The sequence below is a fragment of the Cygnus olor genome, chromosome 1 (genome assembly GCF_009769625.2).
Source record: "Cygnus olor isolate bCygOlo1 chromosome 1, bCygOlo1.pri.v2, whole genome shotgun sequence".
In the NCBI taxonomy this organism is placed as follows: Eukaryota; Metazoa; Chordata; class Aves; order Anseriformes; family Anatidae; genus Cygnus; species Cygnus olor.
In genome coordinates this window covers 46,726,374-46,754,261 of record NC_049169.1, presented here as the reverse complement: position 1 = coordinate 46,754,261, position 27,888 = coordinate 46,726,374, and the positions used below count along the sequence as shown (strand labels likewise).

The 27,888-nt window shown below is 38.5% G+C and overlaps 2 long non-coding RNA genes across 3 annotated transcripts in view; both read left to right on the top strand.

The window, feature by feature from the left end:
* The first annotated feature begins 4,454 nt into the window (after positions 1 to 4,454).
* The window catches only part of LOC121069976, a 43,432-nt gene continuing 19,998 nt past the window's right edge, over positions 4,455 to 27,888 (top strand). Inside the window, exon 1 of the long non-coding RNA XR_005819797.1 lies at positions 4,455 to 4,748. This is a non-coding gene — a long non-coding RNA (uncharacterized LOC121069976). The remainder of the gene's footprint in view (positions 4,749 to 27,888) is intronic.
* Positions 21,257 to 26,375, top strand: LOC121069977. 2 transcript variants are annotated; one of them, XR_005819798.1, is made up of 4 exons: positions 21,257 to 22,069; positions 22,669 to 22,768; positions 24,380 to 24,458; positions 25,263 to 26,375. It is a non-coding gene; the product is annotated as an uncharacterized LOC121069977 (long non-coding RNA). The 2 variants fall into 2 exon arrangements; XR_005819799.1 differs by lacking the exon at positions 24,380 to 24,458.

The window sequence follows — 27,888 nt, the reverse complement described above, 5'->3', positions numbered from 1 at the left end:
TCTTCCCTCACCACCTTCTTCCATAAAAGTATGTGTATGTGCATGTGTATACAGAAGGTAGTATCAGCAGACATTAAGATAAAATAATTAAACATAGCAATGGTGAAAAATAGTGGTCAGAACCACTTACAAGACCTGGTTTAGTCCTTTGTGAATTCTCATATTTTACTATTATTAGCTTGTTCTCTGAAAAGGGACTTAAGGTAGATTACAGCTTTTCTTTGCATTTGACTAATATTGTATCCAGAATTTTCAGCATATATCAAATCAGATGTGTTGCTCCTTTACTTTTCAGGTGCTGAAGTTCAACCTAAAGTTGGACTTAGGCTCACATCCCACCTTTTCTTGAATCATTACCTTTAATATCAGTCTGGCAGGCAAAGAGCGGTGACACCTGGGCAACTTCCCTGACCATATGGGCTTTGCACATGTGTGACAGGGTGGAAACTGGCAAGCAATTCAGATGGCAATGTGGTATAGTGTAGAGGAAACAGAGTCCATCCATCCCTCCGTCTGTCTCTCTCTCTCATTGTTGAGACTTCAAGAAAAGTAACGTGCCATTTTAGTTTCCGTAAGTGGAAAATACTTGATTGGCATAGTCATTTCCTGAATGACAGCTGCATTTTGATTCCATGTTCTTTGATAGAAGAACACTCTGATAGGTCTAATCAGTGCTATGCTTTGGAGGAGTTGAGTTAATAGATACATACATTTATTTATTTATTGTATATCTATGTATGTATCTATACATTATGCAAAATTAACTTAGTTTTACTTCCAAATCTGTTTTTACCATAAACTTAGAAGCCACATGGCACAGCTGGAATGAAGAGTAATTTTCAATTATTCATTGCCTTGATTCCATCAAGAAAAATGTATACCTTCTTTCATAATAGTACAGTACCTTTGAAAGAAGTAATAAAATGATGAACATTGCTTTTTGTGAAATAAAAGAAACAGCATTTTATAACATTGCAATAAAAAAAAAAAAAAACAACAACTGTATAAGATTAAAAAGAAAAAAAGTTTTACACTCATGAATACACTCATTTGCTGGGAACTTTGTTAAATGCTTTGTGCTGCTTGGCTCAGGTTGGTGTCTGCTGCTTTGTTAGAAGATACCCATCGCAGCCACTTTAACTTTTTGAGGTTGCTCTTATTTTAATCCCCCAAATGCTTCTGGCAGGGTTACTTACACTGAATCAAGGTTATTATTATAAAAATTCCACAATTCTGCCAATGAGAATGAGATAGTAAGCCATCTTGGCAGGCTAATTTAGGTAACTTTTCAGGTATGCTTATTTAAACAAGGGATGCATGAGAAATGTGAAAAATGCTAGCACTTATCGGAAATGCAAATGTGGCATTTGTTCAGCTTAATATGAATGCCTCTGCACTAGGCAACAACACCAGAAGTGCCAATTAGGATGCAGTCATGGTTCCAAAAATTCACCCTTTCTTTTCAGCTAATATGACATTTTTGTGTTGATTTTTTTTTTCTTGAAGAGTAGCTGTGCTTCAGCCTACCTGCACAGAAATGCCAGTCTTGCTGAATTTTAACTAAAAACCTGTTATTGTGCCAGGCATCAATACAGAAGTGTTATGCCTATAATGTGTTTTATTATGGTTAGAATTTAAAGTGCTGTGCCATATAGGTCAATCACTGTTACGAATGACAGCAGTTGTTATCTGCTAGTGAGGACAGCAGTATAATAATAATGTTTATTGCACATCATTTTTCAATGATTTTATGCTATCATTTAGGAGATGAATGAAATGGCTCTCTAGCAGACATGAATGTAAATAAATTAAACATTAAGAACCAGTGAGTTCTAATCATCTTTCTTTAAGATTGCACTAAATGGTTGCAATCAGTGAAATAGATGAGAGATTGCATTAAATTGCCTTTCCAGATACTATATCATGCCAGCTCAAACAAGGTTCACACGCATTACAAAACAGCTCAGGTTGAAGGAGCAGCTGGAATGCCTCATAGACATGCATTAGCTGAGAGTAATGCACTGGTCGCGTAACACTGCTTACAGTCTTTTATGTTAACAGACATGGAGCAACAAAGAGAAACCCAAACAAATAAACAAGGGAAAACCTGTAATGTTTTGTTCCTGGGCTTGACTTATATTATAGCTTTATATTAATATATGCCATGGGTTAGGGGATTATGCAGGAGCACAACTTAGGTAGCAATATTATCTTAGCTCTTTCACTCAGCCTCCGCTGTTTTTTTCAGGATGCTACTGGAAATTCACAAGGCAAAAAGACGACAGGTTGGAGAATGAAGGGTGGTTTGTTACTGTTATGAGATCTATGAGGAAAGAATACAGCCACTGTGATATGGGTAGCAGATAGGCAATATCTGAGAAGCTGTCAACAGGAAATGTTAAGGCTAGGTTTTCAGGAACTGACCTCTTATTCTGCCAGCACAAATCCACAAATTAAATTGTGTGAGCAGTTGGGTCACAGAGAGGGATAGACTTCTGCAACCATCTGACCTCAGGTACAGGCACGAAAGTGAACCTGAAATAGGGAGGGCCTCAGGGTCAGCAAAGACAGATTGGAAATCTGTCTCTTAGAGTCTTTAAATGGCAGAAGAGTGAGCACAATTAAAATTGTGATCATTCAGTTCCTCTGCTGCCAAAGGTAGGAGTATTGCCTCTTTTCATTTAGCGGTAATACAGCCCAAAGCTATTAAGGCTCTTGCTCAGCTGAACAGTTTTCCTATTAAGAATATTCCTCCTTAAAATAAAAAATAAAAATAAAAAACAAACAAACAAAAAAAACACAATTATTTCTAGGTTTCCTTCCCTTCCCAAGTGGCTACTGTTTATCAAATGCACCTCACCTTCCTCCTCAGCCCTTTTAATTTTCATTCCCAGCTCATTGCACGCTGTGTGTTTCAGGAGGGTTTTGCTGGAGTGCAGAGAGCAGGACAGGACTTAGCAATGTACAAACCACCTAAGCTTTGACATTCACCCTCTCCCCAAAACATGCCTTGAACTCATTCTGCTGCTCTGCTGCAGTCTAAGAGGGGATGTTTGTTAGACCCTGGACAGAAACACTCCTTTTGGAGAGGTCAAAATCTGTCTTTTCAATTTCTCTGGACTTTTTATTTTTATTTTTTGTTTATTTTTTAAATGTATCCTCACCTTGATCTGTAGCTTTAGCCCACATTCTGAATAGAGACAATTTGGAGCTCAGGTATCTGAAGATGCAACTTGGCTTCTTTGGATTCAGAAAGAAGTGCTAATATTCCTATATTGTTTGTCTTACCTTTTGTTTAGAGCATTGTAGGCTTTTCCTTTCATGAAAAAGGGTAAGAAGTCTGGGAATGAAGGGAAGATTTCTTGACATGTTTTTGTGCAAATGAGATATAAAGTGCGAGAATTTAGCAACTACCTTAAAAATAACTGGCCCCCCTACCCCCCAAAGATTTTGACGTTTTTCTTCATTGTGGTCTTTCATCATCATTTTGGTCTAGCTGAAAAGGATTTGTCAGTGATTTGCTTTGCTTCAAGCCCACGCCAAACTTTGGTGCTGACCAGAGCAATTGGTGATGGACTTTCAGGCAGCAGGAGGAGCCGTGCCAGCTGTGCTCAGCTCTCCTTGTTACTTCTGTTCCCAAGCTGCAGAAATGAGAGGCAGAAGAGGGATCTGCTATGCCTACAGTATGGTACAGCCTGGTGGTTTATGGTAATGAAACATGAATTTTTTCCTGAACTTTCATTTCTAGTTTTAGCATTCAATATCTCTTCCAACAGGAAAACCCAAGATACTGCTGAAACATTTCTCCAGTGTACCAAGCTGACTATGCTATTTATTATTTAACTGAAATAATGAGTTTATATTGAATGCCTAAATGTAGTATCTCTTCACCCCAGTAAGAGAAAATAGTGGATGACAGAAAGAGCTCCTGAATTTGCTTCTTCTTAAGCTCCAAGCTCTGTCTTCAGGTTTTATTCAGTCTTTCCAGTGAGTACTTTGATTGTAAAACCTTTAAATTTTTTTTTAATTATTATTATTTTATTGTTGTTGATGATTTTAAACTGCACATTCATTCAGTATCTCTCACTCAACAGTAGACAGAAATCAGCTGTCTCATATCCAACACAAACATCAGAAACAAAGACTTGAGTCAACATCTGGGTGTATATGTCGTAATTGAACTCTTCACAGTTTCAAAGAGTGACACCAAAATCTTTAAATGCCTTAAGATTCAGTAAAAGAGACCCTCAGTAAGATAGCTCTTTCAAGACCCAACACAAGACAAAGGGAATGATTTTCTGGATTTTATTTATTTATTTATTTATTTGTAGTATTACTCATCCTTGTGAGTGGGCCAAAATTTATGGCAAAGAGCAGCAAGGTTCAGATGACTTCTCCAAGTGTTTCAGACAGTTGCTGACTCACTCCACAGGAAAAAAAATCCATTCTTATCTCTTAACTGCAGGAAAAACAGATGGGAGTCTCTAGGTTCTCCCTATAGCTCCCGTCTTTACCTGTCATCACCACAAACCTCCTTAGCAGTGACTATCTGCAGTGTCTGCTGATTTCAAAATCTTCAAGTACTTCCACCAAAAGTGCTTTTCTGAACCCAACAAAAACATATTCTCTAAATTTAGAGAGTCTTGAGGCTACAGAGGACTCCCTTTCATGGACTTTCTGGCATTGCTAATGTCTGAGGAGTGAAGAAATTTGTGGACTGTGCTAGAAGGAGACATCATCTGTATTTGGTAAGTTACGTCTGATCCTATTGTCTGCTGAGCGATCCAACATTTTGCCTGTAGTTTTCATATATGAGGTGAAGTTTTCAGCACTGCAGAAAACTTGTGATTTCAGTCTCCAAAATATGAAGTTTTAAGACCCCACAATTCTCACTAAGTTTAATAGAAGCTGTGGGAGACGTACTTTAAACAATAAAACTTTTGGTACCCATGGGGTACTGAGACTTCTGTTGCCTTTCTATTAATGCTAGCCATTATGTTTGGGTGGCCTGCTGTCCTTTTTCTTGTTTGACTGTTTAATCTTTTAACTTACAGGCAAAAATATGCATTAGTTCTAAGCATGAAAGCTGGCAACATAACTTAGGACCACTTGATTTATATAGGCAACAGTTAGTTATCTACTGTGGGAAGACAGGAAAAATAAACATAACACCTTTTTTTATTATTATTTTATGGTGTTTTGTAGTTGTTGTTGCAGTTTGTCCATGTTCACATAATTAGCAATTTGGAGGTGATGCCTCTGGTCTGCAAAGAGAGCTTTTCATCCAAAGACAAATCCAAGGGAGAAGTGCACTGAAACTGATGAAAGTCACCCCAGCAAGATAAGGCACACAGAGCAGGAGGATTCAAGGATATTACCTGTGTTCTGCGTCCCTGTAGTAGAAGTGATTTTGATAAGTGAAACTGTTGTTAGACTACAACATGCAAGTAAAAGAAGGGCAGCTATTGCCTGAAACTATGTACTGTTTTTGCTGACCGGTATTCTAAGATTTTTATGACACATATTCAGGTATATGAGGCTGGACTTGGACATTAGAGGAAAAATGTATAGGAAGGAGTATTGTCCATTTGCAAAACATCCAGAGAGCTGTGAAATATGATATGGTGATGAAAACCTGTTTGTATAGTGCTAAAAAACTTGAAATGTGTGCTGTTTTGAGGTGGAAGGGTCGGGAGGGACATTGCATGGAATGGAAATTGGGGTATATCTGGCAAGAGACTAGCAATGTATCTATATAAAGGATCAAAATGATGGTAGGGACAGGACAGCATCTCAGCTTGTGGAACCACGATGCAAAATCTTTGCTAACAAAACAGCCTAATGCCCTACAAAGGGAGTGTTCTCCTGTCCAGCAGTGCCAACTCAACTGCTTGCATATGACAGCTCTGTGAGTTGAAGCAAAAGGCCCCACAGCTTTCTCTTCCTCTTCACTTCCTTTATTATTATTATTATTATTATTTTATTTCTTTTTCATTTATTTGTTTTGTTTCATTTTGCTTCGTTTTGTTTTGTTTTCAACCAGTTCAACCCCAGGCTGGTTTACTGTGTGGTTGGGTGTTGGCCAGCAGAGCAGTGACTGTTTCAAGGTGTTGACACCAGTGATTCTCCCTTGTGCATTCCCAATTGGTGTAAGGTCCACAAAACAGAATGTCACCAGGTTTTGCTTATGTGTATTGCTTGTATTGTTCTAGATTTCCACTTGACGGCTGTTTTTTAATTGCTATAACTCTGTCTGATAAGGGTATAATCTTTTTATCTCACAAAACTGTAAATCGAAGCACTGATACCATTAGGCCAGCATCACAGTATCATCAACCAGTACAATTTCTTACCTTATGGCAGCTAAAAACAAAATCACGTGCTGATACACGCATTTTCTGTGGGTTCATGTATGTTCACAGCCAGTTTTGACCCTAGAGTATTTAAGACCACACATTTGTCACAGTTTTATCCTTTTATCTCCAGATGACTATCAGGCTGCCTCACATTGCAGGGGAAATGCATTAACCATTTACAATGGAAAGTTCAGTCCCTGGCAGTGATGCAAAGGATGTGTGATGTCTGCTTTGGTTGGTGTTTTCAGGGTGAGCCTTGGAGATGATCAGCACGGGAACTAACATTCCTGACATGCAACAGTCATAAATCTAACTGATAGATGCACTTGGGAATGCTGTTGGCTCAAGGACCATTGCAATTCCTCCCAGTATATCACAGAACCTGGGAACCCATGGAAGTATTAACACAAGTCCTGAGGAGGGCCACAAAGATGGTTAAGGGGCTGGAGTACCTCTCCTATGAAGACAGGATGAGGGAGTTGAAGTTGTTCAGCCTGCAGAAAAGAAGGCCCTGGGGAGACCTTACAGTGGCCTTCCAGTACCTAAAGGGGGCCTACAGGGAAGGGACTTCTTGTCAGGAGAACAGTAATAGGACAAGTATAATGGCTTTAAACTAAAAGAGGTTAGGTTTATATTAGATACTGGGAGGAAATTCTTCACTCAGAGGGTGGTGAGGCCCTGGAACATGTTGCCCAGAGAAGCTGTGAATGCCCCATCCCTGGAAGTGTTCAAGGCCAGGCTGGATGGGGCTTTGGGCAACCTGGTCGGGTGGGAGGTGTCCCTGCTCATGGCAGGGGGTTGGAACTAGGTGATCCTTAAGGTCCCTTCCAACACAAACCATTCTGTGATCCTGTGATTCTACGATTCTATAATTCTATGACTCTATGAAACCTTTTTTTTCCCCAAAAGTTTTTAATGACAGAATTTCAGAGGGATTAGAAGTTTCTACACAGCAGCCACAAATGGCCTATAGGTGCACCACCACTGGTCTGCTCTCCACAGACTGGAAACACTGCTGCCTTGGTACTGCACTTACAGCTCTGGAAGTCATCAGACGTAGGCTGCCCTGAGATGCCTTCAAGATCCAGAGACCTTCATGTTCCATTGCTCCAAAGGAAAATGAGAGATCGCAGAAACTGCACGATTAACCTGGAGATGATTCATGTCTCACACTGTTTTCAGAGTATAAATCAAAGCTAAATTTATTGAAGGCTATTTTGGAAGGAAAACCAGCAGGGATTAGGGTACGAAAGCAATATTCATGCTAACTTGGGTAAATTATGATTGTAAGTACCCCCAAATCTCTGTCATCATGCTACCAAAAGCTACTAATATCCCCATCACCTTTTTAAAAAAATAACGTGAATGGGCCAAATTAAATCTAGTGATTTCAGGAGTATTTACTGCTTTTAATTAAGCAAAATACAGAGTTCTTTTTCATGTATTTCTTCCCTATGTAATTTATTTATCTTAAAAAGAGAGCGAGAGAGAGAGAGAGAGAATACTTTCCACTAATTCGGGAATGAAGGTCCTTGCAAATAATTACTTTGTTGACTAATTGCACATTTTCCATAGTGGCATTCTTTAAAGAGAATACTTTCTGGTATTTTAAGTGGAAGGAATGTGACGTACTGCTAAACCACAGGCTTTGCTTTTGTATTGTACCAATGTTGGGAAATGATGTTGGATGGGTGATGGAAAATATATTTTGAAGACAAATAATAGTGCTAGTAAGGGAACTGAAGCTTTAAGCTGTTAAAGATGTTTCTCTCTACTGCCTGCTAAAAAAAAATAAAAGGTAGGAATTGGAAGCTCTACAAGTCATCAGCAGGAATTATCTTCCTGGAGATACAGGAGAAAATACAAATCTGCAGGCAAGACCACTTCTAACAGAACTGAACAGTAAAAGCTAACTGAACAGGCTATTTTACTTGCTGGTAAAAACATTTTCTTCTAAAAGAGTTTCATTTAATCGTATCTTGCTCCTGATTTTTCTCTTGACTGAGCAGGTATTTTTCAAGGGGCAAATGAGAATAAACTGGTATTTTATTTATTTATTTATTTATGATGGTTATCTTTACTCAACAATAATCTGTGCAGAGCAGGAATATAGATGTTCTGAAACATCTTACTGTTAAATCAATAAAAAACACGAGGAAAGGTCTCAGAGGAGACAATCAAGATGGCTGGAGGACTGGTGGTAAGTGTACCCCTTACCTCACTGTAATCACTTTGAGGTTTTTGATAATATGTTGTTAAATCTGCATTTTCCTTCAGTACGTCTCTGTAGTCAAGGATTCCAAGGATGCAATGTTTTAAAGGGTGTCTTAATAGCTTCTGACATTTTGAATTGTTTACACAGAGTGAAAAAGCTGTGATGACAAACAGGGGAGGTAATTTCAGTGAGAACCTTGAGTGGAGCCAAGTTACACAACGCAGATGAATGGAGGCTGACACAGAGTCCGCTGGGACTGGAAGAGTTGACTCTCCTGCTCAGCTTTAGAACTCAGCTTTTGGATATCAGTAACAAAAGTGCAGACACAATGAAAGATCAAAGCAAATTCTTAACGGCTTGACCTTTCAGAAGACTCTATCTATGTGGCTTTTGCCCTTTTCATTGTGACCATCCAGTAGCCTTTCCTTAAAAAAGAAAAAAGAAAAAAAAAGTCTATGATAAAAGATACAAGCCCTGAATTAATTAATGTGAATATGACAACTTATAGGATGGTCTCCTGGGAGCCAGGCAGAGATATGGCTGGGATTTCTAAATATCTCACTTGCATGTGGAGAATGACATTTATGCACAGTCCTCGTCATTGTATATGATGAACTTTGTGTCCAGGCTTAATGAGACTGTGTATAGCTTTAGTGTTTCTTTCTTCTTTAACAGAAAATACCACTGGAAATAACAGAGGAAAGAAAACAGCAATAACAGAAGGAAAGTCAGAACCCAGCTAGAGCACATCCCTAATGGACTTTGGCAAAGGGCTTTTGCAATAACCAGGGGCAGACTCACCGAGGTTTCTTCACACAGATAATTTCTTTCAGCTTTTGGACTGAAAACAGAGGTAAAACACCTTGTCACAGGCAGAACATGGCACACATTCCAGCCTAAATCTTTTCCTAGAGCAGTAGGATATGCCAGCCAACACCCAGCTTAATTCCTGTTAATTTTTTTCCAATATTCATTATTCAGGTGTTTGTAAAAACAGAAATTAAGTGGATCCATGAGAACATACATCCCGTAAGTACATATCCTATACAAAGTAGCATTGGAAACTGAAAGGCAATGCAGCTAAATTCACAGGAAGTGGGCTGCAGGCTGACAGCAGTGTGCTGAGGAGTAAGTCAGTGGTAACACGCAGCATGCAGCTGGACAAAATAAATGCACTGGCTGAATAGATGATAAAAGATGCAGATGAGTTTTGATAATGGTATTTTCCCCATAGTACTTGCCATATCCAAGCATCTAGGGGAGGAAACAATTGTTTATAGCAGTAAAAAAGGACAATAATGACCTTACTGGGCTCTTAGGGAATAGAGCACCAGGGGGCTGGAAAATTCTGGCTGACTGCTCGTAAATACCAATCCTAGCAGCTAGATTAAGGAATGACTTTCCAAGAAAAATCATAGGATCACTGTTGCACGGGTCGTTTACAACTACAAACAGACACTAGACACTGTAAAGGAGTTCTGTACAATATTTCCCTTTATTTTTCTGTGATTAATTCTGAGATGATATACCACCTGAGGTTTCCTGTGATGCTAAATCAATTTCCTTTTGTTCATATTTTATTGTTATAGTTATTGGTTCTGTATAACCTCTAAAAGCTTATTGCCAAGTGTGAAACCTCCTTCATTAGTGCCTGAAGATTCACAAGGATGTTTTCATTGAAACTTCTACATCTTGACCTCAAATTTGTAGTTTTTGAACAATCTCGGTTGTTGAGATGAAGAATTATTTATTTGTAGAGTCAACAGTGTCTTTACCCCTAAGCTATAATAAAACTGTTAAAACCAAGTGTTCAGTAACTTCCCCGCCAGGAAACATTTTCTGAACCTTTCCCTGTGTAGTTTTCTGTGGTTTGAATTATCATTTGTTAAATATATTATGACATACTATTTACCACAGACCACAGCTTTGAGACCTTTGTGTAGCTATGTCCCCTAGGAATTTCATAAATAAATCACTGCAAACTAGACATGCACTTCAATCCCTTTTGCTGTACTTTACGTCCTCTGAATGATATCTGCTTTGACTTGGAATAGACCAGGTTTATTAATGTTGCTTTATCAGTTGCTAAGGGCTGCAATGTGCTGAAGTGGAATTTGGACATTGCTTCTTCTTAGTATGTGTGTCTTGTAGACCATAAAGCTATTATCCCAGCTGAAAAGGGGAAAAAAAAGAGAAAAAAAAAAAAAAGAAAAAAAAAAAAGGAAAAACAAGGTACTTGTTATTCAAGACAGCTGAGCAAATTAAAAACTCTTGGTTCATCTAAAAACCTCTACTGAACTTTCTCCAAACAGGAAAACTAATGAAATGTTGCTTGAATATTTGGCTTTTTCCTCTTTATATTTTGACATTAATTTGATCTGAAATTTTATTCTGACACCTAGTCAGTGTCCTTAATATTCATACTGCTTTGGTGGCCCAGGTCTGCACACTCAAGGATTTGCTGGTGAAATAGCAGTGTTTTGTAAAAGTTGGCATTTTTTCTCAGTTGCTTACAGAAAGTAAGTCTTAGAGAATTGGTCGATTATTGGATGTACATCTGATCCGAGTCAGTGAGAGCTGTAGAGATTCAACATTTCTCATTACTGAGCCATACAGATAAGGAGGTGCCTCAGACTACCTCATGCAGACTTTTGAAAAAAAAAAAAAAAAAAAAAAAAAAAAGACTCATTCTGAGTTGCTCTGTTCAAATACTACTGTTTATCCTTCAGGCCTTGTCCATTCAATGATGAATGCATATACATTATAGAATATATATATATAATACAACACATTTAAGCACATATGTAATGAAACTGTAGTTCATGCTTTGGTACAATACTGAATATGGATAGGTTTAAAGGATGTAGTTTTAGATCTTATTGCTGGAGCATATGTGAACTCTACCCAAGAAAAGCTCATCTCAGCACTAACAAATGCCCATGCTTACTGTCTTGCCACACTGGGACCAATTGCTATCCTCCCATCCTGTAAAATACATTCCCTGTCCTGTTTTTTGTTTGAATTCAATATGAATACTTCTGCACAGCTTTTGCAACATTCATTTTGTGAGCAGACATTTTTTTTTATTTATTTTTTAATCTGAGTGGCCTTTCTTGTCCTATTTCCATTAAATAACCAGAGGAAAATATTTTTTTTAGAAGTTATATTTATGTTTGTAATAAAAATTAGGTGTGTTCCTCACTTGTCATAATTGTTATTTTTTTAATCATGCACCATGGTATCCACTACTTTGGCTATATATAGCCTCTTTCTATTTAAGTTATAATGAAAAAGAAATTTTTTATTTGTTCTTGTTACATAAATATATTTGACTATTTTTTCACATGTACGTTTAAGAAGTTCTTGTTTTGAATCAGTTTAGTGTATTGTTACTTCATGTATTTCAGCACAAAGCATACCAAAGTACTTTGGGCTGCACTGTACTGGGATCAGCCATCCATTTCTGAAATGCCCTCCTGGCATTTCAAAGCTGAATCCATTCTGCAAGAGCAACAATGTGTGAAAATCCATAGCAAAGAACATAAATAATGGTTTATCCAGTTGAAAAGTAGATCCACTGGTTTGTAAATAGGATAGATGTAATTATTGTGCTACGATTTGGATGCTACTCTGTCATAAAAGCAACTAACTTTTGCTGTGTCTGAGACATATGTCAATATATTGCCTACTTCATACTCTGTAGATGGTGGATTACCTTTGGTGATCTCTGAGAAGTTAATTATTAGATCTAATGGCTTTATGAGATTAGGTAAATCCCAAAATGAAGTAGGACATCTCTAGTGTATCTCCCACTGTTCTGAGCCTTTGAGTGCCTTTCAAACAGCAGATATCCTATTTATCCTTAATTATAAATAGGTGATGTGTATTTGTATTAACATTTATTATGCAATTGGAGGAAGTAAATTGGTGGCACTGAGGCTATAACCGGTATTAAACAATGTAGCCAACTGATCTGCTATAATCTCACAGCGCAAAGCTGACAGATAAAGGTGTTTTTGGAAACTCTGAGATTTCTAAACTTAACAGTAGAGAACTAAGATTTTTGTGTGCTGTGGAATAATTTGTCTTGTAATTTAGCTTTAATTCACATTTTCACAATTAATTAAACATCAACCTAATCATTATACACATAAAGCATTTAAATTGATGTATGAAGAATGATGGGGAATGAATAATGCTTTGAAGATCCATTTCAAATTAGTTGTTTGATTAATGAATATTCCACAAGGGCATTTGTGTGATGACCTCTGTTGATGAGTTAAGGAAAGGCATGTCTGTTTAGATAATGAGAAGACAAAGTGAGTGAGAGTTATCTCTGCATGTATGTTGTGTAGAATTATGAGGATTAATCTATAAAAAGCATATTACTTTTTCACATTTTTTGTAAGAGATAACATGGAACTGTAAGATCAGTAAATAAGTTTGGCATTTGAAAGATGGTGTTTAATGATAAAATGTGTTAGCTCTGTATGGCAGTCATCTTTCTCTGGTTACAGAGAACCATAGTGGAGGGCCATTCTCTCTCTCTGAGCCTGTTAGGATCCTTCACAGCACCTGACCTTTTGATTTCTTGCATGCAACAGAAGATAAATGTTTCACACTCTAGCACATTCACTTTTGGTTGCTTCTGTAGTTATAGAAATGAAATAGAAATGTTTTACCTGGTAAAATTATGTAATAGATTGGGTTTCCAGCTGTTTTACTTCAGCAGAGTACACAATGTTGTGTGTTAAAGTAGTGGTATTCTTATCTATCATAACTGCAGTGTACTTTGGCACCTAGCACCTGGTGTGGGGTTCCTGCCCCTCGTTGGCACCCTCCAAGCTGCTGAACATTCGAGGCAGGATGCAGCACTGGATGAGCCAAGCAGGTATTCAGTCTTGTCATGTCTCCCTTCTGCAACAACAGAAATGTTGGGAAGAAATTGTTGCTGGGCTGTCTGGCTGGTTTTTATGTTTATCACAGGGTACAAATGAAATATTTTATCAATACTTTGGGCAGCAGTCAACTGCCTTTCTGCTCCCTGCATTCAGCTTGTAGCACGAGGGTAATATAGCAACAGTAAAACCCTTTGGAAACCACTCCTGAAATTGCTGGGGACAGAGGATCTCTTCAACAGACAAGGGATACATGATGGGCATCATGACATGGCCACTACTGCCCAGTTGCCCCCTCCAGTGCTGTCAGAGTTATTTACTCCTGTTGTATTTGCCTTTGGGTATCTACACTTTACAGAAGGTGTAAATTGTGCAGAAAATCCATCAGTCAGATTTTTCTTACTTTCCCTTCTCCTAGGCTGTTCTGACTGTGGGAAAAGGGTGCTGTTTTTCAGTAAGAATTCAGCAGGGGTGAGAAAAATCCACTCCAGCCCCTTCTGAGAGTGTCCCCACAGCTGACAAGACTGTGGGTATTAGATCTGGTCAAGAATCTTTTCATATAGCACTTTTTCATTGCAAGATGCATGTGTGTGTGTGTGTGTGTCTGTGTCTGTGTCAGGATGGAGTTTGCAGTCCAACCCTGACCCTCTAAGCACACAGAATGGGACACAATGGGTCAAACTAAAGATGTCCCAAGTCCATTAGTCTCTCTCCAGCAAAGGATAGCTGCTGAGGTGCAAGGAAAGACGTGCAAGGAAAGGCTAAGCAGATTGTTTTCCCTGAGATTCCAGCAGGCCTGGGGTTTCCTTCACTGAAGGGGATGTATTTGTGTTTAGAGAGATACAAAGCTTGTCTGGTTCAGTCAAAGGTCAGGATAGAATCTCCCACATCCTAGTCAATAATATTCATTATTTCCCTTTGGTTCGGTGACTACTGAATAATTAAAAGAAAAAGAGAATGCTTCTCATGCAGTCTGATCCAGAACAAAGATGTGAATGCAGGTTTCAGACACCTTCCCTCACTTCTGTTCCCGTTCCCCTGAGTCCCCTTTTCCAATATTTTTTGTTCCCTTAGTTGTAGTCTCAGCAAAAACTGAAACAAAATTCTAATATTTCATCTTCACCCAGGCAGTCACAGAGCAGCCAGATTTATTCTCTTTCCCCTGAAACAGAGAGAGCAGTCAGAACATGCAGGGCACCCTAGCTCCTCTCTGGAGTATATTGGCTCATTCAGGCTTGATATGACAGCTTGGGGAAGACGTTACCAATTCATTATCAAACACACCATTTTTTCCTTAAGCTGTGTGATTTCAAGGGCCACATATGAGAATCTGAAAAGGGTGGGGAGGGGGTTGGATGAGGGACAGGGGCAAGGCACTTGTGCATTGAACATCCACAGCTTTTAAGCCACTCAGAGTCTGAAAAATCCCACGTCTCTCAGGTGCTCATCCTCTCTTCATCCTCGGAAGAGGTGGAGAACTTTGTCTGGACCTGCAGAACCACACAGATATCTTGACTGGGAGGTAATATTTCAAACAACAGTTAATCCTTGTAGGATGGCTGCCTGCATATCGAATGGGGTCTGAGGTGTCTGAGGTGATGCATTAAAACAAGACAGATCCTGCCCTCCTCCTCTTGACATAACTTCTCCTGTCTAATGGCATCCCTGCTTTCTCAGGCCTGGGCAGGAGGGATTTTTGCAGGTTCAGGTACAGGTAAAGCAAGAGCTCCCATTTCCCCAGTTTACGTATTATCAAAAATAATTAGAAGGCAAATTAAAGCAGGCTTGAAGTAAGGGATAAAGCAGTGAAAACGGTGAAATAAGTTTAGAAGTGAAAACATCAGCACAGAGATGTCAATCACATCAGGATAAAACACAGTATTTACACAGGAGAAACCAGGATCATGCCCACTGAGCTGTCTGCCAATATGTTCCTACAGAAAGGCACTATTTATAGCACAGTCATTTTACAGCCTGTAGAAGCCCATAAATATAAGTGCTTAAAATATAGAATACCTTTGCAGTCATCAATGGGTAATCATGATTTGAAGTTCATAACCCAAAAGGAATGTTATCATACTGAGGTTTGTCATTATTCTTAGCTTTATTTTTGAATTTTGCTTTGGGTAGAATTGATTCTGTCTTGTGAATGCAGTGAATAAGTGAGAATGACAGCAAAATATATTTTTTAATGAGTTCTTTTTAAATAAGACTTTGAATCAATAAATGCAGATGAAGCTGAACTTACACAGAACATTAAGCTGTGACCAGACAAAGCTGTAAAAATAATAAGGTGACTATAATGTTAACATGGTAATTTGTTCAATGCTAATATTCATTTTTCATTGGGCAGTAGATAAAATATTCAGATAAATCTACACCTGCTTTTCTATACAATAAGCACTTAAAAGCTTATGACTGACTTTTGGTGAGGCTTAGGAGCATATAGAATAAATCTATTTTGAAACTGGGGCACAAGCTCCTATTAAATATTAACTTCGAAATCTACCTGGGTAAAGAATCCCTCAACAAAATTTAGAAAGTTACTACACTGTGGAAGTTAGAAAAGGCACCCATAGTGGGATGCTAGTAAACAGAAGTGCTAGGCAAAGGAAATGCCATTTCTTGATTCACACTGAATACCTAATTCCAACTAGTGTAATGTATGGCCTGTCACATGGCATTGATTACATTAAAAGTACGTCACTAGTTAAATAAAATACCTTTAAAACATCCTGTATAATTAGTTCATTTCTAATGATCCACATAGCCTACAGGAATGATCGCAGAAAACAAATAAAGCATCTTCCCCCTCAGCAGGGAGAGCTAGAGCTCTGCACTTTTAGTCCTTGTCTGGTATAAATTGGTGTCCTCCACCGACTTTGTTGCTTGGGGATTTGCTGCATTATGTATTTGTCTTTCCTCTTCAGCTCTACCATGAGCAAAGAAGGCAACTGCTAATCTCTAAGCCTCTTATCTTCAGAACAATATCCATGTGTGTGTGTGTGCACGCGCATGCGTAGATTCAAAGTTATCACTGGAATAATGAAAGTGCTGGTAACCAGATATTTTCAGAAAATCTTGACTTCCCCCAAAAGATGCTAAGTGTTGTTAAAATCCTGTGATAGAAGACTGATTGAAAGATCAGATGTAAGGTTTCACCTCCCAGTGCTCAGCTGCATCCAGCATCTCCGAGAGGAACACCCCCCCCAGTGTCCCCAGGAGAAGGATGTCTAAAGAGGGAGCAACTGGGACAAATTGGCTCAGCTCCACCAGCAGGTCAAAATAATACGTCATCACTAAAGGGACTCTTACAATTGTTCAGCAATTTCTTTGACACCTGTGTATGCCATTTTATTTTTTATTTTTTTATTATTTTATTTTATTTTTATTTTATTTTATTTTATTTATTTTATTTTATTTTATTTTTTTCCCTATACAGGCTTCTTCTCATTAGTGTCCTGAAAAGAAATAGTCCTTCTGTGAAAAATAAAATGTTGAAAGACTACTTCTAAGTGTGTACTGTTCCACCCTTGCATTTGCAGTGGTGAAAACCAGTTGTTACATCTACTGCTGAACCCTTCACAATCCTGAGCTTATTGAAAGAACAGGGATCAATTTTGAAACTGTGCTGGGAAGAAAAAAAAAAAAAAAAACTGAGGGGAAAGTATTCAATGACAAGGTATCCAGCCGTGCAAAGATGTTATGAAGGGAGAGCTGCTGCCTTTATTCTTGAACGGCACAATTCAGAGCTTTCAGAGCAATAAAATCACACCTTTGGCAATCATGGGGGATGATTTCTGCACAGAACTGTTGCAATGTAAAACTCGAGGCAACGGACCTTGCGTTTGTTTTCCTGGTGCACCTGGAGGAACCTGAGATGTCGTTTATGAGTTGCCGTTCTGGTCCTACAGACGTACCCGTGAGAGGGGATGCGCTCCCGGCCTCCCTGCCCGCAGAGCATGGCTGGTGGCCACGGGACAGGACTGTGGGCAGCAGAGGCCGTTCATTTCCAAAGAGTCAGGAGGTTCACTCCACACGTGGAGGACCTTGTGTGATCTTTTTCCCCACCCTGCAGTCCCTGGTACAAACAGACTCTTAGCTTTCTAGGCAGGCAGGTTTCTAAATTTTCATCCAAATTTTCAATATATTTTCAGGTTTAGCCAAAAGTGATATAGCAAAGAGAGATTCAGCAAATCAATGGCTTTATTTTGTTTGGTCTCCTTTAAAAACTGTGTGGACCAGACCATGAGGCATGCAGACTGTCAGGTACTTGTCTCTCTGAGAATAAACTGTAGCTCCACTGAAGCACCATGGCAGCTCAAGGAAAGATTAATGTTGAACTGTCCTGAGACAAGATATTTTAATTCTATTTAGCAAACTAAATTAGTTCTGCATGGATCAATCCAACCTAAGCCAATCAGTTTCATTTGAATTTTGCATGTAAGAAATTGAAATATGACAGAAAAATTTTGGTTCTCCCAAGTTTACTTTCTATTAAAACAAAATCCCTTCCACCTCCAAATTCTATATAGAATTCTCAGCTGACATGTAACATTTACTTTTTTCTATTCATGGCTGAAAGCCAACTTCCTTCAAGGTTACTGTTTGTAAAATCCTTTTGCTGGATGGAAGACATGCAAATATCAAAGCTGTCCCTAGACTGACTGGTGTCAGCACAGAAAGGTGCTTCTCCAGCTCATCAAAACATACACTCTGAAACTGGGCAAACATCTCTGAATAAATATTGTATAATGATTTCACCCAAAGGGGCAGGTTTGGGGTTGTAGCCATGCTGGCATGAACTTCCATAGCTTTCAGTCAGCTTGGACAGTGGGTTGTGCTTGCTTCTGTCTGCAACAAAATGAGCTGTTCTGAAGAATCATGAGCCAAAAAATTCAACAGCAAGAGTGAGAGAGAGGGGGCATTGTGGAGTCATTTCATGAGGACCAGTGGCTGCTGCTTGCTGGTGAGAGCTATTCCAGACCTTATGCTTGTAATTGGCACTCTAAGATGCTTTTTTTTTTTTTTTGTTTCCAAGTGAGCCATTCAACTAACGTTAATTTCATTCAACAGTAATAAAGGTGAAATCTCTCTAAAAATAATTATCTTTCTTTGCATTAAGATATGATCCCTAAGTAAACAGGCTTTAATTAATGGCAGAGAGTATTCTGTCAGCTCGCAATACTCCCTTCCTCTGTGGAGCTGCACTAAATTCATGGAGCTTTTAAAATGACTCCTCAGATACAGCATCACTGTTTCCCTTTCATCCTAGCGCCCAACACCCCTCTCTGCAGTGAGACGCAGTGGTTTTGAGCGATATGATACAAAAATAGCTCCTAAGCAGCTGTACTAAGAGTCTGCTGTGCTGTTAGAAAGGAGAAAACCTTTCAGTTTGCTTTATGGAGGTTTGTACAGTGGTGGCATTTCAATATTTTTTAAAACCTCTCATCTTTTTCTGTGCCCTTACTGAGAGGTGATAGTCTCCAGTGAACACGGCATGCATACCAGAAGCTGCTTTGTCTTGGAGTTATCCTCACCAGGAGTCAGGGAATGAGATTGTTTTGATGACTCACAGATTAGGTAAAATAGCACTCTAGTTTTCATCAGCCACGGATCATCTGAGCCTAGTTTTGCTGCTGCAGGGCCAGACACATGACAGGTTATCTTAGCCCTCAGAAGTGTTTCTGGGAACAGCTTGCTCCTGGCCCCAAGTACCCCAGTTCCAGCCCTGTTTCTCTCTGCAGTGCCTATGAGTTGGGCAGAGCAGACACTGCTGTTCCTGAGTGTTTTCTCAGCCCTTATGGCTACTTGAAATTAGCTCTCTGTGCTGGTAATTTTTCTAAACTGATGTTTGGCTCCCTGCTAGAGCGGTGCTCAGCGCACACAACTTGTTTTGCAGAATCTTGCTGGAAGAGTCCTATGTGAAAACACTGAACAAGCCAAGCAGTGCAAGCTCTCTTTTGCTGTATAGGACCCCCATAACACAAGGGAAAAGGCTTTGGGAAGTACTGCATCCCTAAAGATGTCAATATCTCCCCTGTGTTACCACTGCAAGGGCAACTCATTGACAACCTGCATATGTTACATACCAGCAAGATTGATCTTTTCCCTGTATCAGAAAGGCGTTTAATGATCATTCAGCTAATTTCGAAATGTCCTTGTGATATCTCTCAGGGAAGAAGGCAAACAGTGGTTTTGCTATATTTAACTGCTTTGCTGGTGCACAAAGCTAGTGAAGAAACTCTTGCCAGCAGTTACGACCTAATTGATAGTTGGTGACCAAATGGAAGAAGGACCATCTCTGCTGACCTGCTCTATTGGGTACTGGCATTTCTCACTGTGCACAGAGCAAGACAGGCATTAGTGGTAAGCAGAGCCTAAGCCTTCACACACTGAGGAATTTTGTGCTTAGAAACACAAGAAAGGAGACAGAACTTCAGTTACAGACACACTGATCAGAATCAAATAGGTGACAGGTGAGGGTGTTGTGGACACAGTGAGTTGAATAGCTTTTTGGTGGCTACGCCAGCACGAGCAGAAACTGTCCCCGCTGCTGGCTTTTGCCTGCGTTTCATGCCTCTCTCCTCACCCTGCAGTCCTGTGCTGGCATAGCTTTTTCTTCAGGCAGGCAGTGAAGCAGGCTGGAAGGTAAACAGTCTCGATCATTTTCCTCCATCGGTTATTCTTCAGCTGGACCAAATTTCTCCAGCCTACCTGAGTGCATGGACATGAGTGCAGCAGCAGGGACACAACAATTAAGAGCCAGGAGCAAGACATTGGAAAGGACGGCTGGATGGGGCAGTGACCGGCCTGAGCAGATCTGCCACCATATGCCAGACCACCACTTTGGTCCATGGAGTGCCATGGAAAGTCTCTGTCTTTTGATTTAACATGGAAAAACCTGCAAGGTAGGAATTATGCCACTTCACTGACTGAATTTCTGGAAAAGAGCTCCAAATTGTATTTTAAAGAGCTTTGATCATACAAAAGAGCATACACACATAGCTTTGGCTTTCCTGTATCTTTTTTGCAGCAAAGAATCAATATGGTTGCTGCAGGTTTTTTTTTTTTTTTTTTTTTTTTTTTTTTTTTTTTAAAGTGGTAACCCCATGGCAACTACTTGCTTATAAAAACGGATTATGGTGGTTCTTACCTTTCTTGACCATGAAGAATAAGGAAGAATAGTTCTTGCTTTACTTGACTCTTAAAAATAAGAGATGTATCCATGGCATATTGGGAATTTCTCCATAGTTGCAGGCAGGCTCCTTGCCTGGTCTCCCCCTTGCTGTAGGGAGCACCGTCTTAACCCAGAACTGCACTATGGCTGCTGAACAAAGGTGAGGCTGGGGGTCTGTGAACAAAAGACAACCAAACCGAGATCTCCTTTTTCCCCAGCCAGGATAGAAATCATGAACTGGAATTGTTTAAAGCAAAAATAAATTTTAAATGAAAGCAAACAATAAAAATGGCTCATTTCTACTTTGTGCAGAAGACTACAGAGGAGTTTTAAAGGGGTCACTTGCAGACGGCATAATTGCCACGTGGCAAAATAAACCAAAATTGCTGCTTTTATATCAGAGATATAACCAAGACTTGGCCTACTTGTTGCACATTTCATATTATAGGCAGAAGTTACGGGTTTATGTACTGGAACTCTCTTTATAACAGCATATCAAAAGTGCTTCACATGAACATATGTTTTCCCATGGTTGTGTTTTCTGAGCATGCTGAACGATTTAGTAATGCCAGCTAATGATGCAAAATGGGTTTCAATAGCAATTTTAGTGGCTAAATGAATCATACTTAGATAAGGGAAATCTGAAACATTCCAATTTATGCAAAATTGCTAAATGACCTATCCAACAAATCTCTAAGGAGAAGTTAACACAGGGTGGTACATGGAACTGGAAAAATACAGCAATGTTTTCTCCTTTATAGAATGAATAGGATTTTAAAGAGAACTTCTGCATGCAATACCAAATATTTTCTTTATGTTTGTTGTCCTTAAAAAGATTGATACAAGTATTTGGAGATGAATTCTGTTTTTCCTTTTTGTTTCTAGTCTGCTGAAATAATAGCTAATTGTCATTTATTTTGTTTTCTAGTGATTTCTCTCTCTTCTTTTTTTTCTTTCTTTTTCTCATTAGATATTAACAAACAGGAAAATAGAAAAATACAAGTACTGTGACTAGCCAAACAAGTGCTGTAGTGCATATTTTATCCTACTTTATTTTACAGACCTATCAAATGTTTTTTTTCCTCCAAAAGGAGTTTTTCAAATCTACACAGAAAATATGAGAGGATTTCTTACACTGTTTTGGACATGCCAGAGTTGATTAACAAATGCATTCATATTCGTGAAACTAAAATCAAATTACCATAAAACTTACATAAAAGAAATATGGAATTAGCTGAGTTCCATGCCGTGATTTCTATCAGAAAATTATTTGGACTATCAATCTGCTTTGTTTATTTTTTGGGTCATTATCTGAAACATTATCAAAAACTTGCTCCTTTGGGAACACTAGAAAATAGGAAGGGACAGTAAACCAGTAGAAAATCTTGTTGACATAATAAAAGGCAAGCTGTCCAGAAAAGTAAGTGTTACTCTCAAGACACTAATCACTAAAGATGTTCATGGTATGTGAATTTCATTCAGTCTTCTAGTATTGCTAGATTGTATTTCTGAAAATGGTGCCTGAAAAAAGTGCTTTATTAGGGACGTCTGTACTATTTACTGCAGCACTGTGTAGCATTTTATATGGCAAAACACTTCTTAAGTTTTAAATAAATTTTATCCCTGGCGACAAGTTAATAGATATCACACTAGGCTATTTGCTCTGAATTGATTTATGCTGATAGTAGGCAGAAATGGTAACCTTCATATTCTGAGAGAAAATTGGGAGTGGGATGTGGAGGAGGAAGTAGAGGAAAAATGAATTTTATAGTGATCTTAATTAGAAAAATATTACAGCACCGGGGTCACACAAAGGGAGTAAAGCATTCTTTTACTTTATGGCAGGATGATTGATAGATTCTGCAGAGGATTTGTGGCAAAACCCAACAGTAAATTGCCATAAAGAACAAAAACAACAACAACAAAAAAATACAGCCAGAAACATTTTATTTATTTATTTATTTATTTATTTTTGTGCAACGGGCCCACATAATTAGGATTTTTTTTCCTTTTTTTAAGATACTTTATATAGTCTTAACCAAGGAATTTTCAAAACAATCTCTACTGAGACATGAAATAGCTATCAACAGAATATAAGGCTTAAAATGAATCTGTGAGGGTAAGTATTATTCAGTGCACATAATGAGAAAAATAGAATGTTTAAAGATGACACTGACTTATTTTAATTATTCTTAAGCTTCTCAGACACTGAGACGTGAAGTTGGGGACCAGCAGCACCCATAATGTGTCTCCTCAATAGCTTGGAAGCATAAGCAGGGTCTCCATTCAGCTGTAAAGGAACATTATAGGGTGGTGAGATAACTGATAGAAGATTACAGACTGATTAAATTACTGCAAACCAAAAGCAGTGAAAATAGCACAAGAAATTAATTTACAGAAAAATCAGTCTTGAAATGTTCTCAAGCAACACTAATTTAAGCTTTTCATTGCTTTGAAGAAATGGTGTTACATGAAACTCAGAACACATTTCAAAGACCTTCAAAACCCTATAGAGACTTAAATGATTTTCAAATCACAGCCCTTCCTACCTTTCTTTTCTTTTGGTATCACTTAGGAGCATGGTGGGAAAGTAAAGATCTGTATCAGGATAAGGTGTGAATATTTTTTGTGTCTGGAAAGTGATAAAATGTCCTCTAGAAATCTCAGAGCCCTAGATCTATGTGCATCAAAATATACTGTCAAACATTAAATCTGACCCCAAGACAAGCAAACAAATGCCAACAAATAGCTCCAAGACATGAATAAATTAGAAAATTCATTACTTTTGTGGGCTTTTGTAACTTCTCCACTTTGTCTCTAAGAAATACCACAAACAGGAGATCATTTAGAGGACTGGGTTTTAAAGTAGTGGACACCTTAATATATAGTACAGATGGACATGTAAGCAATATAAACTCAGGTATCTACATTTAAACATCTAATTGCATATGGTAAATTATTATCAGCTGCTTCAATGGAAAGGGCAGGGTTTCCTTCCGAATGCAGGTATGCAGTTCTCTGCCTCAGTAAGTTCCCTGCCTGCTTCCAGCAGCTGACTCCATGTAGGCTGACTCCTACCTCAAAGCCCATTCCTTGTTCCAAAGATGCTTCTTATTTTTCAAGTCTTCTATAGGTTAAATGTGGAAAGTCACTCTTCTTGAATTTACTAAATTTGATGTTATCACATTCCCTGGCTTTCTTCCTTTTTGTTACTGTTTTAATATCCAAAACACAGAAGGTCAAAAAATGTTATTGCATTGATTCTGTATCAATATGTTTTCATATGAAAAGGACACCTTTGGATGTCAGAACAGAAATTGAAAGACAGTAGAATATATTTTAATGTAAATCCAATGATTCATTTTAAAAGCAGAAATTAAATATGTTTCTTAAGAAACAGATTTACAATGTAATTAATAGCTAATTGTACAGTGTTTATATTCTTACTCTCTTGAAGCAGACTGTTTTCTTTAAATATTTCTTTTAAGTCTGAAAGCAGCAGCTGTCTGAAAGGAAGATTTAAATTTTACTTGAAAATTAATCCTGGGTGTAGCAAGTATCAAAAAAGAAAGACAAAAAGTAAGATGACATCCCTCTTTTTTTCTCAACTGTGAAATTATACAAATGACATTACAACATTTCAGAGTGTTTTTTTTTTTTTTTTATGAATAATTTTCACTTTACATTGAATATTTGCACATTAATAACTTGGTGATTTTGTCATTTTCAGTGTACTCTTCTTTCATGAACACTGTGTGATTATTCATAATGAGCAGCCGGTGTCTTTGAAAGTACTGTAGACTGTGCAAGTAAGATAAAAAAAAATTATTTTTGTAGTGACTGCAAATGAAAGACCTCATTAATCAACTAGACTCCATTTAAACATTAGCATTAGAAACTTCAGTATGTAATCATTATATGTTTAACCCTTTAAATGCCACACTTTTCAAAGTCACCTGTTGGAACCTGTGAGGCAACATTTCATTAACTCAATGTACGTATTCTGTATGCAACGTGTACTCCAGACGGAAAGTGGAGCCGAAGTCTCCTCCTAGATTCTCAGACCTCTCACTATGTTTACTGAAAGCACTATCCGAGTACTGATGGGAGAAACAGCTGCCTTTCCAAAGCATTTGGATGGGTTAAGAAACTGCTGATACCACAGTAAAGGGTGTTTATGAAGTTAATGTGGATGGATTTTTGTATTATAAAGTTAGCCCAGTGATGCTGACTGCATTTGCTTTTCTCTGTATATGTGTGTATTAGCATCCCATTTTATAACTAAAGAAATATTTGAAGTATTATAGAAATGTACCACTTTTCTCCGGGGAAGCTATGGAGATATCTTTTGCAGGTCCCCACTTAAAGCTGAGATGCATTTTGCATTAGTCGTTCAGCCCCTGTTAATTGTGAAATGTACATTTTAGGACCATATTCTGGAGATGCTATAAGAAAAAAGGAAAACAGCCTAAAACTGTGTATCTTTCAACTCAGTTTAATCAGGAGATGGGAGCATAAGACACAAAGTTCCTTTCTTGTAAATTTTGTTTATTACAGGGTGTCAGCAGTTATAGCTTTTTCTTCTTGTTGTTTTTTTCTTCTTGTTTATTTAGTAAAAGGTGAGTCTGAAGAAGGCATGAAAAGCACCCTAAAAACTTCTACATTTGTCTCAGTTTGGTGTGCTGCATCCATATGTTTTGAACTCATCTGCTTTTATCTGGATATTGCCAAGCCACCCTGGATTCAAGGTTGGATTTTTCCAGGTGTTGCATCCCTACAAGATACACCTTCTTCAGAGGACCAAGGGCTTACAAGTCATTAAGCTCATAACTTAGTTTGAGCTCACTCACAGCCCAACTATTTAGGGCTTTTAAGAGACGAACAGAGACCTGAAACAGCATCAGACTAAAGAAACACTGACTGCTGGTTAGGTAGCCGCTGCCAACTGTGCAGTACTGGTCTAGACTCAGATCCAGCTGAGCAAAACTGTGGCTTCCCTGAAGACCCGAAGTATTTGAGTACTTCTGAGGACTGAAAATTAATGTGACACAAGTTTGGTTACTAGGACATATGCTTCATAAATGCTAATATAAAATTAGTATTTCAGTGACATCTCAAGATGTTGTCGGAAGTTAAATTCTTCTAAAATCTTTATTTACATTAGCTTCAGCAGGACTCCACAGTTCAGAAGCCGCTGGGCAGAGAAGACCACAGTCCCAAGGAAACCCATAAACTGTGCCTTCTGCAGTGGAAAAAATGGGAGCTGGGGCAAATACTGTTCTCACATGTTTGCTGAGGAAACATGCTTACCTGAATCCATTTCCTCTTCTGCATTAGCTTCCCTCATTTTGAGACAAGAGAAGTGTCCATGTGGACAGGCAACTTGTGCTTGATTTATTGTCATTGATGCTGACACAAATAATAAATTCAAAGGAAGATGAAAATTGCCTAGCAAGAATGATTCAAATAAAGCCTGTCTTCCTGGGCAAAGGAGCACTGATTTGCTTCTCCTCCAATGACAGCATACTCACTGACCTTTACAGGAATGGTGAAAACTGCACACATGCCAATACTTTAGAAATTAATGTCTTTTTATATCTCATCTCTACAAAAACATAAAGAAAAAAATCAGAAAGAGTTCAATCTGTTTTCTGGCACTTATTCTACGGCAAAAATATGAAAATTAACTCTCCTACCTACAAAGGGTAGAAATCCTAATTACTCAATAAAAAATTAAAGATGTATTAGAGTGATGTCAAAGTGGTATAAATTCTGAAATGTTGAAGAATATTTTGAAATGATGTGTTTAATATGTGATTCTCTTGTAACAGCCAGCAATCTCAGAAAAAGGCCAATAGAAGTTTCTGTCCACATATTAAGTGCAAGCTACAATTTTCCAAAGTGAATGAAATTAAGGTTTGAAGTTGAAGAGCAATTTGCGTCTTAAAACCAATACACCTCATTGAGCATAGTTGATATTAGCATACATTCAAGACAGGAAATAATTGTTGGAAATGTAGTGTGTCTTTGTGTGTCTTTATAACTAGAGATGCTTCTATAGAAAAATATAGACTAACTCTCTTTGCTGCCCAAAGTTATTCTTAAGAAGAAGTTTCCTGGGAATACTGTATGTGTTAACTTCAGATGATGCATTACGCGAACTGCTATGCACAGCTCATACTGGTCCTGCAGAACAAACAGCCTTGAACCTTTGTTAGTTTTCTTGCAGCTTTTCTAGTGTTGAGTCTGAATTTGGCTGCCATAAGGAATGATATGGTTTAATGAAGGTGCCTGGCTGGATCTCCTCCTTCATAAGCCTTCTCAGTGTGTCCATATTCAGGATGGGCCCTGCCTGAGCAGTGGAACAGAAATTTCACAGCCAAAGCTTCAGCCAAAGGTGGGGTTCAGGGCCTGTAGAGATAGTGGTATCTCGCTGCCAGAGATTCAGAACTCAAACTGAGAAGGCCTGGAGCTACCCTACCTTGCTGGAATGCCTTTGAGTGGCATGCTGGACCAGAAGACCTCTGGAGATCCCTTCCAGCTGCTTTATCCTGGGAGCCTCTAAAATCTTTTGTGCTTCCTGGCTAGCTCACACAAACCTTGCATTAAAAATTGAGTGATTTCTGGAATAGTTAAAGGGCTAAGATATGATGTAGAAGAAGGGCGAAGGGAGAGGTCAAAAGCACTGATTTGTTAGGGTGGGGGTATCTTAACATTTCTAATACCTCTCTGCTTCCTTTTCAAATTAGGATCGAAGTCTGGAATCGAACCTCTCCAAAAAAGTGACATTTTAACATAAATGGCAGTAAGTTGTCTCAAGGTAGAAGACATTCAGGTATGAGTGGTGACAAGAAAACTCAAAGTATTTTTGACTATTTTGCAATAAGATAACAATATATGGGGAAATTTTCTGAGGAAAATCTCTGTAACTGGGTTCCTATCCCTTTCAACTGTGAGAACTGAGATGTATAGTGAACCAAAATGAAAAGTACTGGCAATCTCTCCAGTCCCAGTGAGGTTGGAGATGAACACCTCTTCACCCAGCTGCAGCTGTGCACCAGGCGCATGCTTTCTTTTATTTGGCTCTTGGGACAGACCAAACCTGGAGTCTGATGGACTGCTCAGTAGATAAGAATAAAAGTTCTTCTTCATCATAATTTGCACTGCGCTGTTTGGTCAACTTCCATTACAGCTGTCTGCTGTGATGATAGATAGCCCATACCATCTGAGTCACCCAAT